Source organism: Schistocerca nitens, chromosome 2, assembly GCF_023898315.1.
Source record: "Schistocerca nitens isolate TAMUIC-IGC-003100 chromosome 2, iqSchNite1.1, whole genome shotgun sequence".
Classification (NCBI taxonomy): Eukaryota; Metazoa; Arthropoda; class Insecta; order Orthoptera; family Acrididae; genus Schistocerca; species Schistocerca nitens.
Window position 1 is genome coordinate 158,367,750 of NC_064615.1, and position 16,601 is coordinate 158,384,350.

The 16,601-nt window shown below is 43.2% G+C and overlaps 1 protein-coding gene across 1 annotated transcript in view; it reads right to left on the reverse strand.

Annotated features, from left to right (window-relative positions):
• The window catches only part of LOC126235849 (uncharacterized), a 272,927-nt gene that overhangs the window by 20,954 nt on the left and 235,372 nt on the right, over nucleotides 1-16,601 (reverse strand). The window lies entirely within an intron of this gene.

Consider the following 16,601-nt stretch of genomic DNA (forward strand, 5'->3'; position numbering starts at 1 on the left):
AACAGTAATGGGATAGCGACATGGACGTATACAGATGGCAATAGTATCGCTTACGCAAGGTATAATAGGGCAGTGCATTGGCGGAGCTGTCATCTGCATTCGGATAATTCATGTGAAAAGGTTTCGGGCGTGATTATGGCCAAATAACTGGAATCAGCAGCCTCTGAACGCGGAACGATAGATGGAGCTAGACGCTTGGGACATTCCATTTCGGAAATCGTTAGGGAATTCAATATTCCGAGATCGACAGTGTCAAGAGTGTGCCGGGAATGCTAAATTTCAGGCATAACCTCTCACCACGGTCAACGCAGTTGCCGACGGTCTTCACTTAATGACAGAGCAGCGGCATTTGCACAGAACTGTCAGAGCTAACACATAAGCAACACTGTATAAAATAAACGCTGAAAGCAAAGTGGAACGTAAGAACAACGTATTCGTTAGGACAGTGCGGTGAAATATGGCGTTCATCGACTACGTCAGCAGACGACTGACGCGAGTGCCTTTGTTAATAGCATGACATCGCCTGCAGCGCCTCTTCCGGGCTCGTTGGATCGCGTACAACTAGAAAACCGTGGCCTTGTCAGGTGAGTAAGAGCAGATGTAGGGTCCGAGTATGCCGCAGACTCCACGAAGCCATTGACCAAAGTTGTCAACAAGGCACTGTGCAAGCTAGTGATGGCTCCATAATGGCGTGGGCTGTTTTTACATAGAATGGACTGGGTTCTATGGTCCAGCTGAACCGATAATTCATCACACCACTTGGGACATAATAGAGAGGTCACTTCGTGCACACACTCCTGCACACTTTCGCAATTATGGGAGACTATAGAGACAGCATAGCTCAATATTTTTGCAGGAGACTTCCAACGGCCTACTGAGTCCAAGCCACACCCAACTGCTGCACTTTGCTGGCCGGAAGGAGGTCTGAAACGACACTGGGAGATATCCCGCGACTTTTGTCACCTCAGTGTAAGCACATTTTGATGCAGATGGAAGAATCGAGGAATATATTGGGTTAGTGCATAAGTTCGTAGCATTATTCCATTAGTTTAATAAACGCAACAGATACATGATAAAGACTTTAATCATCAATAATATATTCTTGTTCACTATTTATGACAGTCAGCCAACGCTGGGGTAAGTTTCCAATTCTGCGATTGAAGAAATCGCGTGGTTTTGAGGCGAAGAACTCAGAGAGCCTCATTCTCCGAGAGTTTTTTTCATCCAGAAAGGAAGTTCCTTGAAGATTTTTCGATAGAGAGCGGAAAGGAGAAAATCTGAGTGTGGAAGATCAGGGGAATAAAGTGGATGCGGAATGACTTCCCAACCCAACTCCTGTATAATGTTTTTTGTCAGTGTAGCAGGATGCGGAAGGACATTTTCCGTCTGCAGGACGTCTCAGTTGTTGACAATAAATGTCAGCAGTGAAGGTTACACCTCAGGGAGGCGCCTCATAGTACGCTACACTGTCGCTGTTCGACCAGAAGCATAACATTATCTTTTGCGGATGCGCGCAGGTCTTTGTATAGCGACCTGCTGGTTTGTTTAGTCTCAACCATTCATTTCTTTTTCCTTGTGTTAGCATAAAGACACCATTTCTCGTTACCAATAACGATACAGGACAGAAATGATCGGTGTTGTTTATGAGCCAATTGATGACGAACGAGCGGAGATGCACATACGGCCATCTGCTGATATTTTTGCTTAGAGCATGTGGTAACCATACGCCCGGTGAAACTGCCTCGCAGATTAAAACTGTGTGCCGGACAGAAACTCGAACTCGGGACCTTTGCCTTTGGCGGGCAAGTGCTCTACCATCTGAGCTACCCAAGCACGACTCACGACCCGTTCTCATAGCTTCACTTCTGCCAGTACCTCGTCTCGTACCTTCCAAACTTCACAGAAGCTCTCCTGCAAACCTAGCAGAACTAGCACTCCTGGAAGAAAGGATATTACGGAGACATGGCTTAGCCACAGCCTGGGGGTTGTTTCTAGAATGAAATTTTCACTCTACAGCCGAGTGTGCGCTGATATGAAACTTCCTGGCACATTAAAACTGCGTGCCGGACCGAAGCTGTGCGGAAGGGTTGTGAGTCGTGCTCGGGTAGCTCAGATGGTAGAGCACTTGCCCGCGAAAGGCAATGGCCCCGAGTTCGAGTCTCGGTCCGGCACACAGTTTTAATCTGCCAAAAAGCTTCATATCAGCGCACACTCCGCTGCAGAGTGAAAATCTTATTCTGCATACACCCGGTTTTTTAACTTTCCCCAGTGCACGCAAATGTCGCACGATGGTGCCAGTCCTGACGTGGATCATAGTGGATAAATGCGTTTAAACGACCTTCATCAAACCCCGAAGGTGTTCCTGAACGTGGATAATACGGATGTCAAAACGAACCTCCTTGAAACGAGAAAACCATTTTCTTGCCGGGCTCTGTCCACTGGCATTATCCCTATACACGTAAAAAGTGTTTCTGGTTGTCTCCGCTGCTGCCACCCCTCTACTGAACTCAAACAGATGTCGGAAATATTTCGATTTCTCCACTTAGCACTCCATTTTCTAGTGCCCACAGCTCCACTCACTATCTCCAAATGACAAAATGACAGAACATAAACTCAAATAGCAACAGTGAACTACAAATGAAAAATGACAATTGATAAATAAAACCATAGCAACCGGAACACCATTATACACTCCTGGAAATTGAAATAAGAACACCGTGAATTCATTGTCCCAGGAAGGGGAAACTTTATTGACACATTCCTGGGGTCAGATACATCACATGATCACACTGACAGAACCACAGGCACATAGACACAGGCAACAGAGCATGCACAATGTCGGCACTAGTACAGTGTATATCCACCTTTCGCAGCAATGCAGGCTGCTATTCTCCCATGGAGACGATCGTAGAGATGCTGGATGTAGTCCTGTGGAACGGCTTGCCATGCCATTTCCACCTGCCGCCTCAGTTGGACCAGCGTTCGTGCTGGACGTGCAGACCGCGTGAGACGACGCTTCATCCAGTCCCAAACATGCTCAATGGGGGACAGATCCGGAGATCTTGCTGGCCAGGGTAGTTGACTTACACCTTCTAGAGCACGTTGGGTGGCACGGGATACATGCGGACGTGCATTGTCCTGTTGGAACAGCAAGTTCCCTTGCCGGTCTAGGAATGGTAGAACGATGGTTTCGATGACGGTTTGGATGTACCGTGCACTATTCAGTGTCCCCTCGACGATCACCAGTGGTGTACGGCCAGTGTAGGAGATCGCTCCCCACACCATGATGCCGGGTGTTGGCCCTGTGTGCCTCGGTCGTATGCAGTCCTGATTGTGGTGCTCACCTGCACGGCGCCAAACACGCATACGACCATCATTGGCACCAAGGCAGAAGCGACTCTCATCGCTGAAGACGACACGTCTCCATTCGTCCCTCCATTCACGCCTGTCGCGACACCACTGGAGGCGGGCTGCACGATGTTGGGGCGTGAGCGGAAGACGGCCTAACGGTGTGCGGGACCGTAGCCCAGCTTCATGGAGACGGTTGCGAATGGTCCTCGCCGATACCCCAGGAGCAACAGTGTCCCTAATTTGCTGGGAAGTGGCGGTGCGGTCCCCTACGGCATTGCGTAGGATCCTACGGTCTTGGCGTGCATCCGTGCGTCGCTGCGGTCCGGTCCCAGGTCGACGGGCACGTGCACCTTCCGCCGACCACTGGCGACAACATCGATGTACTGTGGAGACCTCACGCCCCACGTGTTGAGCAATTCGGCGGTATGTCCAACCGGCCTCCCGCATGCCCACTATACGCCCTCGCTCAAAGTCCGTCAACTGCACATACGGTTCACGTCCACGCTGTCGCGGCATGCTACCAGTGTTAAAGACTGCGATGGAGCTCCGTATGCCACGGCAAACTGGCTGACACTGACGGCGGCGGTGCACAAATGCTGCGCAGCTAGCGCCATTCGACGGCCAACACCGCGGTTCCTGGTGTGTCCGTTGTGCCGTGCGTGTGATCATTGCTTGTACAGCCCTCTCGCAGTGTCCGTAGCAAGTATGGTGGGTCTGACACACCGGTGTCAATGTGTTCTTTTTTCCATTTCCAGGAGTGTATAAAACAAAAAGGCAACGAGCTAACGCACCAACAAAGCTGCTAAACTGAATCAAAGTGGTAAATATTTCTGCACTAATTTAGCTTTCACACATGTAATATTCTAGATAAAATGTAATGAAGTACAGCACGGTATTAATTACTGCGAATCAGTTAGTGTAAGTTACAGTTAAAGCATCTGGCAGATAGACTGGAAGTACATAAGCAACAATGTGCTCAAAACGGAGAACAATACGTAGAAAATCGAAAGAGAAACAACAGCCACCTTTCTTGAAAACAAATTTCATGTAAGCCAGTTACGTGTCTCATTTAAACGAAAACTGATTGTCTAGTCCCACATGGTATTTCTGACGCCGAAGTAATGATTCCACACAGTCGTTCCATAATGAAGTTTAAGCAATACCCTCGATCTTATGAGAAATAGCTTTGGCATAATTTTGCCAATGCTCCAAAAAATTGCTGTTTGCATAAAATTTGCAGTCAGTAAAGAGTCTACGTACCAACGGCCTAGCCACAGTGGCAAAAGTAGTTCCCTCAGATAACCGAAGATAATCGCTATCGGGCTTGGTTTTGGATGGGTACCGTCCGGGTTCTACCGAGCACTGTTGTCAAGCGGCGCGCATTCGACCCTTGTGAGATCAATTGAGGAGCTACTTGACCAAGAAGTAGCGGCTCCAGTCATGAAAACTGACAACGGCCGGGAGAGCACTGCTGATCAGGTCCTGCTCCATGTGCACATCCAGTGACACCTATGGGCTGAGAACACATGTCTATCGGTCGGTCCGTTCAACCTTCAAGACCTATTCAGACGGAGTAAAAGGTTGTACCTAATGAACTGCGAATGAATAATGCAAAAATGGAAATTAGATCTTATAGTTCGGGAGAGATGTCATTTGGTCCTCTTTCCTTTAAAGGTATTTAGTTATTCAAATGTGATACAGTGGTATTCTACGAAACTGCCCCTTACTGAAAATGTGACGTAGCGCTCTGCAGTTAACTGCGTTATGAGATACTAGAGTGTATGTCTGTGGCTACGACAGACTCAACTTGTTGTGTGTCGACACAGATCAGATAATTTCTCATGCATTTGTGCAAAACATTTCAAATTTTAATACACCCATCTTTACTATCTTGGGGATGTTGTACTTGAACTGAAAAAGCGACTGCTCTGCCTTTGTCTGTAGTTGCAAGGTATGTGGAAAAACGACATTCACAACAAAATAAATGTTAAATAAACTAATGCAGTCTTCAAAATATTTTGACTTTGCATCAGGTTTTACTGGACATAAATATCTATTTGATGAATCCTTCCTAGCATAATGCTTAACCATATCTAAGACACACTTAAACTGGGAAAGACTTAACCTTAAGAACTCACAGAACTTTGTCTTCGTTTAATAAATGACCACTGATAAGTGTTATGAAGAAACTTTTGTCAGTCATTGTCCTAAAAGAAGTGATGCGTTTCAAATTTTCCGTTACGTAACTGTTGGAGTAAAATGTCTTCTTTTTCATCATGCTTTTCCAGCAGTACGTAGAACAATAAATCGCTATACCTAATTTCATAAGCGTGTGTATGTTACGGAGTAAAGTGACAAGGCACGGACAAAAACGCATATCACAATAAGATTGATCTTTTCTGCCAGTGTACAGTACAGTACGTAACAAATGCAAAGCTGCTCCCTTACAGGTATTGTTCAAAATGTCGACAACCATGATCACAGCAGTGTGTACGGAGACCCACCGTCGACTCTCATACACGTCCTAGGAAACCAGGAATTTGGCAAACTACTTCTGCGGCTGCGACAAGCCTAGGAATCGAGTACAGACCTTAGAAGAGGAAATCTATTGGTGCCATGTCTGGCGATCGAATTGTCCATGGAACAGGACCGCTCCGACCTAATCAAACAAAATATACAGTAGTTACTCTGTAACGAGCCTCCAGCGACCATGAAACCCTTAAACCAAAATGCTCAGAAAATATCCCCGAACGGTATCTGAAATTCTGTCGGTGGAGTTCGGGTTCAGTCTGTATAGAGGCACCACCGAATGTCGATTCATGTCACAGATACTTGTCAACGTCATTTCTGAAACTGTTACATTAAAGTAAACTGTTGCACGAAATGCATGATATGGAGAATCTTACGATCTCACAGCTCAAAACGTTCTCATAAACGTAAAAGTAAATTCTGCAGGTGAAAGTGAATACAAACGTTAAAAAATGAGGTTGACAGAAGTGCACAATTGCTAAGCAGGAATGGCTCGAGGACAGATGTAAGGATTTAAAGCGTATTTCATTAAGGGAAAGATATTTACCGTCTACAGGAAAATTAAACAGGCCTTTGGGGAAAAGGGAATATCAAGAACTCAGGTGGTAAACCAGTCGTAAGCATACAAAGGAAAGCTGAAAGGTGGAAGGAATATATAGAGGGTCTTTACAAGGGAGATGAACTTGAAAGCGATATTATAGAAAGGGAGTTGGGCGTACATTACGATGAAATGGGAGATACGATACTGCGAGAAGAATTTGACAAAGCTCTGAAAGATCTAAATCGAAACAAGGCTCCAGGAGTAGACAATATTCCATCAGAACTACTGATAGCCTTTGGAGAGCCATTACAAAACTCTTCCATCCGGTGTGCAAGATGTATGAGACAGGCGAAATACCCTCAGACTTCATGAAGGATGTGGTAATTCCAATTCCAAAGAAAGCAACTGCTGATAGGCGTGAAACTTACCAAACTATCAGTTTAGTAAGTCATGGTTGCAAAATACTAACATGAATTCTTTACGGAACAATGGAAAAACTGGTAGAAGCCCACTTCGGGGAAGATCAGTTTGCATTCCGGAGGAATGTAGGAACACATGAGGCAGGTTAAAGAAACCTATATACATGGCATTTGTAGACGTAGAGAAAGCTCTTAACGGTGTTGACTGGAACACTCTCTTTGAAATTTTGAAGATGTTGTTGTTGTTGTTGTGGTCTTCAGTCCCGAGACTGGTTTGATGAAGCTCTCCATGCTACTCTATCCTGTGCAAGCTTCTTCATCTCCCAGTACCTACTGCAGCCTACATCCTTCTGAATCTGCTTAGTGTATTCATCTCTTCGTCTCCCTCTACGATTTTTACCCTCCACGCAGCCCTCCAATACTAAATTGGTGCTCCCTCGATATCTCAGAACATGTTCTACCAACCGGTCCCTTCTTCTAGTCAAGTTGTGCCACAAGCCCCTCTTCTCCCCAATTCTATTCAATACCTCCTCATTAGTTATGTGATCTACCCATCTAATCTTCAGCATTCTTCTGTAGCACCGCGTTTCGAAAGCTTCTATTCTCTTCTTGTCTAAACTATTTATCGTCCACGTTTCACTTCCATACATGGCTACACTCCATACAAATACTTTCTGAAATGGTTTCCTTACATTTAAAACTATAGTCGACGTTAACAAATTTTTCTTCTTCAGAAACGCTTTCCTTGCCATTGCCAGTCTACATTTTATATCCTCTCTACTTCTGAAGATAGCTGGGATAAAATATACGGAGCGAAAGGCTATTTACCACTTGTACGGAAACCATACGGCAGTGGTAAGAGTCGAAGGGCATGGAGGCAGTGGTTGAAAATTGAGACTGGATGATAGCCTCTCCCCGATGTTATTCAATATGTATATTGAACGAGCAGTAAAGGAAACTAATGAAAACTATGGAGCAGGAATTAAAGTTCAGGGAGAAGAAATAAAAACTCTGAAGTTTGCCGATGACATTGTAATTCAGTCAGAGACAGCAAAGGACTTACAAGAGCAGTTGGACGTAATGGACAGTGTCTTGAAAGGAGGATGTAAGATGAACACCAATAAAAGCAAAACAAGGATAATGGATTGTAGTCGAATTAAACCAGGTGATGCTTAGGGAATCAGACGAGGAAACGAGACACTTAAAGTAGTAGATGAGGTTTGCTATTTGGGAAGCAAAATAATTTATTATGGCCTAAGTAGAGAGAGTATAAAATGTACTCTGGGAATGGCAAGAAAAGCATTTCTGAAGAAGACAGATTAGACAGTGTTAGAAAGTCTTTTCTGAAGGTATTTTTCTGGAGTGTGGTCACGTATCGAAGTGAAACACGGACGATAAAGATTTTACAAAGAAAGAGAATAGAAGCTTTCGAAATGCGGTGTTACAGAAAAATGCTGACGATTAGATGGATCGATCACGTAAATAATGAGGAAGTCCTGAATAGAACTGGGAAGACAACAAATTTGTGGCACAACTTGACCAAAAGAAGGGATCGGTTGATTGGACACATTCTGAGACATCAGGAGATCACCAGTTTAGTACTGGAGGGAAGTGTGCGGGGTAAAAATAGTAGAGGGTGATCAAGAGATGAATACAGTAAGCAGATTCAGAAGGATGTAGGTTACAGCAGTTATTCGGAGATCGAGAGGCTTGCACACTGTACAATAGCATGGAGAACTGCATCAAACCAGTCTTTAGATTGAAGACCATAACAACAACAAACGTGATACGCAACAATACGGTTGGTAACAAATATATGAAGCTGAATTTTACACAGCACATGAACAAAACCAAGTTTGTTGACGTTAATTAGTTCACTTTTTGTACGAAATAGACGTAACACACTTTTTTGATCATGTGTGAGAACTATGGGGACCGTTGATAATCTGTCTTGCTAGAATTACAGACATAAATTAAGTTTCAGTACTATGAAGTAGACGCTGGTCTACTGTCTTCTTATTTCGCTAAACTTGGCACAGCACATTCGCAATACGAACGGTATATGTTTGAAATGCATGTTTTGCCTTATATGATTAGCTGTTCTAATAACAGACACAGTCTCTGCAACTGCAGCATGAGAACGTCGTCCCACAGTATGCAGAGAATCGTTCCAATGATAGTTCGTCCAGCTGCAGTGTGAGACTGCTGATGTTTAGCGAGAAATGTTGTCCTATACACGGTGAATTTCAGTCTATACAGAAAATCATTCCAAATTGCTTGTAATAATTGCTTCACTTGGCGGATACGTCGGCATTAACGGTTTCTAGCGCCTGTTGTCCTCTGCTGACGTTTGACTGAAACATGGAGAAAACTCAAGTACGGCACTGGTCGAATGATGCCTCTCGACGACCTGAATGCAATGTTAAAAAGGAACATATTGCCCCTGTGCTACTACCAAACCAGGACATGAATCGGGTGCAATAATTTCTTAACTCATGAAGCACAGCATTTCAAATCGTATTTGCAAACTATGGCTATTTCGTGGCATCCAGACACTGGGAAATACCATAAAGCTCGTGAAATATGAAACCAGATCCCAAATACTGTACTTACACTAATCACTATGCTAAGCTACGATTTCGTACTCAACCAATTGGAAATTTAAAGGCAGACGTTTTTACGTTATTTCCCAAATAATTTCGAACCCAAAACGATTCTTATCAATATTTAATAAGTGTAGCACCACTCTAGATCTACTTTCTGTGTCTATAGCGACCTGCAGCAGCTGTTGGAAAGCTGCAACTGATTATTTACCTCGGTCATAGTTGCGCTTTAATTTAGGCATATACCGTTTTCTGCCGTAATGAGTCACCTTTAGATCTCACAGCGCGAAATACAACATTTTTGTGTTGTTGTCATACATGGCGGAGAAGTTAACGTTTTACACTGTAGCTTTTCTGAAAACATATCAAGATGGGACATAACGATCGAAACCGGCATTTCGCTATATATAAAGTCGGAACTGAGACTGGAATCGGTTATAACGTTCATCTGTAACATTAGTTTTAAAATTTTTAATTTAATTTCACTTTTTTTAATTCTCCGTAAGTATGTAGAGTTTGGTTGACAGCCAGACTAAAAAAACGTTTATTTGGGATTTTAGCTAGAACAATAACAACAATCGATGTTAAATGTACTTAGCAGTTGTATTCAGTTACAGAAACTTTCTCAATACTGTCCCTCTCATCACTATTTCCGCTGTTTTGTCGTAATGCTGCAGCGAATTAGACGAGTCATTAGCTCTCTGACAGTAGTTTTTTAATTGTCCACCGTTGTGGTTTCGGCGATTTCTCCAGTTAAACTGTTTACTTGCAGGCGTATATGTAGTCACGGGACTTTCGCATTCCTTTCTTAAGCAATGAGACAAGGATACTCATTAGGAAATGCAGGCCGTCTTTATGGGGTTGCGTAATCCACATCCGCATTTCATCATAGCCAGTCTCTCAGACTAGCGTGCTGTACAATTTTCTGGCCGTGTACGGTAGTTCTCGGGTACCTGGTGGAGTTGTAAGAGTCCAGCATAGGCCTCTTATGTGTTGTGTGTATAGATCTAGAATCATAAACACAAGGAAAATCAGAAATTTTATTTTTTAGTTATTTACACAACTATTTTCAGTTCAACTTTATAGTTAAACAGCATGTGTCTATTATTTACTACTTGCGGTACAAGTGAAGGATTGAGGTAACGTGATAGCGAAAATTCTACTAATCTGAATACCACTGCCGGCTGCTGTGGTCGAGCTGTTCTAGGCGCTTCAGTCCGGGTGGTGGAAACTATTGGCGTTCAAGTACCGATCAGTGTGTGCTGGTTTCCGGTACACTGAATGACTAAGCTGGCCTCCTGCCTTCCGCTCAACCAAAACATCCAAGAATGGTAGCCTGCCGCGCTTCTCCATCCCGACAATAAATTTAATGTTGGGATGTACACCATTCATGTGATCGACGAACTGCTGTAGTGTATCTTCACCATGAGGCCATATCGCGAAGGTGTCATCAACGTATCGTAGAAGACGACCGTAATGTCACAGTTTGCAGAGCCTGCTCCTCAAAGTGCTCCACGGAGAAATTTGCGACTGCTGGAGACAGTGGGGATCCCATGGCTGCGCCGTCCGTCATCTCATAATATTCACCGCAGTACAAAAAGTACGTTGTCGTTAGGACGTAACGGAACAACTTAATGATTCCAGATGGAAAATGCTGGGCCAAAAGATCCAGCGCATCTTGTATTGGCACTCTCAGAAATGTGTGTAACCAGCCTGCGACCAAAGGAATGATACGAAGGACAATACAGGGTGTTTCAAAACGAATCATCCGATTTTAAAAAATCGAAACTGTTATTTTATTTGAGATATGTGTGTGAACTATGTAGTGTTGGAAAGAGCAAACGCTCGAGTTTTACGAGGTTCCCGCTAGGTAGCAGCAGTGTGCGCCCACTTCGCTTCTAGTAAAAATGGTGTCGGGACAACGGGAAGCGTTTTGTGTTCTACATTTTGCGCAGTGCGGGTCAGTAATAACTGTTCAGCATAACTTTCGTACTAGGTATGGTGTGGATCCTCCTAGAGGTCAGAGCATTAGACGATGGCATAAACAATTCCGAGACAACACGTTGTTTGTGTACAGGCAAATCGCTGGGCCGTCCCCGAGTGTCTGACACAGATGTCGAAAGCATCTGCTATAGTTTCACAAGGAGTCCGCAGAAATGCGTTTGCCGTGCAGCTCGACAGCTCAACATGCCTCCGATGTCCGTCTGGCGTGTCTTCGTCGACGTGTACGCATGAAACCATGCAAAATTCAGCTGCTGCAGGCTCCTTGTGAACGTGTGGAGTTCTGTAATTTCGTTCTTGGCAATATGGAGGATGATAGTTTTCTTTCACACTTAGTATTTAGTGACGAAGCAACATTCCATTTAAAGGGAAAGGTGGACCGTCATAATGTGAGAATATGTGGTACAGAACAACATGAGAGGGGTATTCTGAAATTTAATGTGTTTCGTGCAGTTTCACGGGAAAAGGTGTATGGTCTATTTTTCGCTGCCGAGAACACTGTTACAGCAAGCACATATCTCGATATGCTTGAGCCCATGAACATACCGAGAAGCTAAAACAAACCTTTGATGCTCGTCACTCAATATTTGGCCTAGAGTGTGGCCCCAGCAGACTCAAATCCAGACGCCGTTTCCTAAGTTGCGCCTTAGATGAGCCCCCCATCTACTATCCACTAAGAGAGGACCCACCAAGTGGCGTTTCTGGTGATTGGAAAACCTGGAGAATGCTTAACCGCATCAGAACTGGGGTGGCTCCTGTGAAATCTAATGTGATCAAATGGGGTTTGTTGGACGAAAATGACGACAAATGCGACTGCGGCACTCGAGAGGACATGGAACATCTCCTACAATGCCCAGCCTGCCCGCACAGATGCACCCTCGACGATCTATGGCTGGCTAAAGAAGAAGCATTGGACATTGCCCAATATTGGGCAAACAAATTGTAGTTTCCGGACACGAAAAAGTAAAAAGTAAGCTTGAGAACTTTCTTTTCTCACAGTTGGAGACTGATACCAACGACTTCATTTACCAACGGGATGGGGCACCGCCACACTGGTGCTTGAAGAAGGATTACTGAACGAGGGATTTGTCGCTCCAGACCAAATGATTTAGCCTTACATTACTGGCCTCCAGGGTCACTAGATCTGACTGTATGTGATTGTTTCTTGTGGGGGTTTATAAAGGACTCTGTTTATTTGCCTCTGTTACCAACGACAATGAATGAAGAGATATCGCACAATAACAGCTGTGGAAGCTGGAACTCAAGACCTGTTCGCTGCAGTGTTGGAACAATTTGAACACCGCATTGACATATGCCGTGTATCTCAAGGGGGGCGTACTGAACACCTATGAAAAGGTATGAAATAAAAATTTTTGAGTTTCCCGTTCACCAACAAACAAAATTCATTGTATATCTTTATTAGTTTCTGAAATATAGACGCGCCAAATCGAATGATTATTTTTGATACACCTTGTATTACCGCCTGGAGACTCATATTTCAGCGAAGAGTACAAATCCATTGGAATTTCATGACTGATGGGGCCACAATTATTACGCCGCCAGCATCACCGAATCGAGTTCGAAGTCACAACGCAACGACCACAAAAACTGACAAGCTGCAATGCCGGTCATTCTCCCATGTAAGACTTAAAACATATAATATAGATTTCATTGTAATTTCTTTCCCTTTTGTGAGAAATTTTTCTCAAAATCTGCTTGTAATATAGATATGCATGTAATATAAATTCAATTGTAATTTCTTTCTCTTTTGCTAGAAACTTGTCTCAGTATCTGCTTTCTTCGAAATAAAAATAATTTCAGTGAAATGTTATTGTTGACCCACCATTAATAGTAGTTATTGCTATTTACTACTAGTGTCTTAATCCTTTATTTAATTGTAGTTGTTATTGCAAATGTTTGATGTATTCTTTTGGAAGCACTGGCGGTATTTCAGATAATACAACTAAAATGTAATTATTTAGGCTTACGTATAGTACAATTTAAGCAAAAATACGTCAGATGTTTCTAGTTACATTTGTTCAAAAATGGTTCAAATGGCTCTGAGCACCATGGGACTTAACATCTAAGGTCATCAGTCCCCTAGAACTTAGAACTACTTAAACCTAACTAACCTAAGGACATCACACACATCCATGCCCCAGGCAGGATTCGAACCTGCGACCGCAGCGGTCGCGCGGTTCCGGACTGAAGCGCCTAGAACCACTCGGCCACTAACGGCCGACCGTTACATTTGTATTGAGACATGTTCCTTTCCTTCTACCTTCCGTCTGCCGTACGAGAATACATCCAAACACGACACAAGTATTGACCAATATTTCAAAACCCTAAACGTAAAGTAGTTATATAACCCCATTTCTTACGACTGTTACACGCTCTTTGCGCTCCCCGCCATGTTGCGACTCTAGTGCTTGGTTCAGTGAAACCAGTGTTACTGTATTATTCAGTCTACTAATGTATCCGTGAGTGTACCACGTAAGTTGTGGCGCCCGCCATTAAATTCTGAGCACCGACCAATCGCAATTACGTGTCTTCTCTGCTATTGGTGCAAGATACGCTGTAGGTGGAATTTTGAATCTCACAGCTGTCTCCTACGTAAACTGTATTTACATACCACAAGACGTTACATATCGACATGCTCATGACCAAGTAGATCTCTGAGAACAGTTTTCTTCAGAAAATAGATGCGTTGTTGAGGTACGAAAGACCTTTCTTCCTGGTTTTCCATCTAATTACACGTGCTTCCTGTTTCTTTGGTTCCAGTAATTTCCTTATGCCCGACTCATTCCTGTTTCGTTTCTAGTAACAGAAATCACTTACGCAACTACCGATGGCTGCTCTTCTCGGATGTTCTTTTAATTGGAATTTGCGCTTCATAGTCTGATTCCTGTTTGTGTATCAAATATGTCATAAATGGTGTTCGGCATGAAATCACTGAAGCCATCAGCTTTCCCCTTCAATATATTAACATCTGCAACATTTACGACCTTGAAAAGTGTAGAAGCTACACGATATAACATTGTCATGAATTATCGAACATTTGGTAAATGACCTATTTTAAACAGTATTGTTTGTGAAAAGATGAAAACATGTACCCAGTTTTGTGGCCTGGAAATGAACACCCACTACCCTTCTCACTATCCCCTACCGTACCTGAAGCATCGCATTCATCGGCTACTACAGGCCTGATTTGACCTTGCCTTCACAATTACAGTGGAACAGATCAGGCGTGATGATAGATTAACGGCAGTAAGCAATAGCACCACTCTACCTAAACAGGAGTCGACTACAGACTGAAATATGTATATATCGATAAAAGACCAACAAATATAGTAATAACGATGCTCTCACGATTGTGCTAGATAGAAATAGGTGACAAAATTGCCTAGATAGGAGGTACTGTATTACTGGACCGTGAGACAACGCTCGGTCAATTGAAAGCGAGCGAGAGAGGTCCTAATGATGGCATATTATAGATTACGTTGGGGGGTTGCCCTCTTGCTGAGGGAGGCCTTTTAAAACCTCGCCTTTCGAAGAAAATTGCCAACAGCGCAGACCGCTTTACTTTTCACTGCCAACCTGAAACGCGTACGTTTCATAGGCAGCGATGGTGAGGCACAGAATCTTTGACCAGAGTTGCGATACAATGCAGTTGCAAGCTAGTGGTTGCGAGTAGCGCGTCGGAGATGACGCAGTCGCGGTCTAGATGCGAGAGAGTTTAGTTGTGTGTGAGCGGTCGGCGAGCGTCGACATGCCACTGGTCAAGATTCAGGATGAGGTATATTTTTATTAAATAAGTATTCATGCAGCATTGCGCTCAACAGATAATCTAATGTATATTCATTGTAATTAACTTTCAAGAATCGCCCCAATAATAATTTTGATTTCAAAGCAATTTTTAACAAACAAAAAAAAAATCATTTGATTCCCTTGCATTTCCTTAAAGAAAATTTTCAGTTAACTAAAAAAAAAAAAATAATACTTGCAATGCAATTCCTCCAAGCCGCGGCCAACAATAAGAGCAGAACTTTGACATGCAGTTATACTGAGGTAGGAAATTAATTCTGATTTCTGCACAGGGCCAAAGACTGAAATTTCGGTCTATTTGCATTTTGTCACTGAGATTTTATTATCACTGAATTGACTTTCATTTTGTGAGAAACTTATACTTGGGTCAGATAGCTAATTTTATTTAATTGTCTTTGTCATTAATATTTTTGCGGGAAGGTTACACTTGGCTCCATTTTTAATAAATATTGTCCTTTAAAATTTTGCGGGGAGGTTACACTTGGCGACACCCAGTCCAGGATCGTATTTCGTGAGAATCTTTTGAAAAACAGTCAGATATCTGCTCTTATTTGCTTAGATATAATTAGAATCCCCCATTCGGATCTCCGGGCGGGGACTACTCAAGAGGACGTCGTTATCAGGAGAAAGAAAACTGGCATTCTACGGATCGGAGCGTGGAATGTCAGATCCCTTAATCGGGCAGGTAGGTTAGAAAATTTAAAAAGGGAAATGGATAGGTTAAAGTTAGATATAGTGGGAATTAGTGAAGTTCGGTGGCAGGAGGAACAAGACTTTTGGTCAGGTGATTACAGGGTTATAAATACAAAATCAAATAGGGGTAATGCAGGAGTAGGTTTAATAATGAATAAAAAAATAGGAGTGCGGGTTAGCTACTACAAACAGCATAGTGAACGCATTATTGTGGCCAAGATAGACACGAAGCCCATGCCTACTACAGTAGTACAAGTTTATATGCCAACTAGCTCTGCAGATGATGAAGAAATTGATGAAATGTATGATGAGATAAAAGAAATTATTCAGGTAGTGAAGGGAGACGAAAATTTAATAGTCATGGGTGACTGGAATTCGTCAGTAGGAAAAGGGAGAGAAGGAAACATAGTAGGTGAATATGGATTGGGGGGAAGAAATGAAAGAGGAAGCCGCCTTGTAGAATTTTGCACAGAGCATAACTTAATCATAGCTAACACTTGGTTCAAGAATCATAAAAGAAGGTTGTATACCTGGAAGAATCCTGGAGATACTAATAGGTATCAGATAGATTATATAATGGTAAGACAGAGATTTAGGAACCAGGTTTTAAATTGTAAGACATTTCCAGGGGCAGATGTG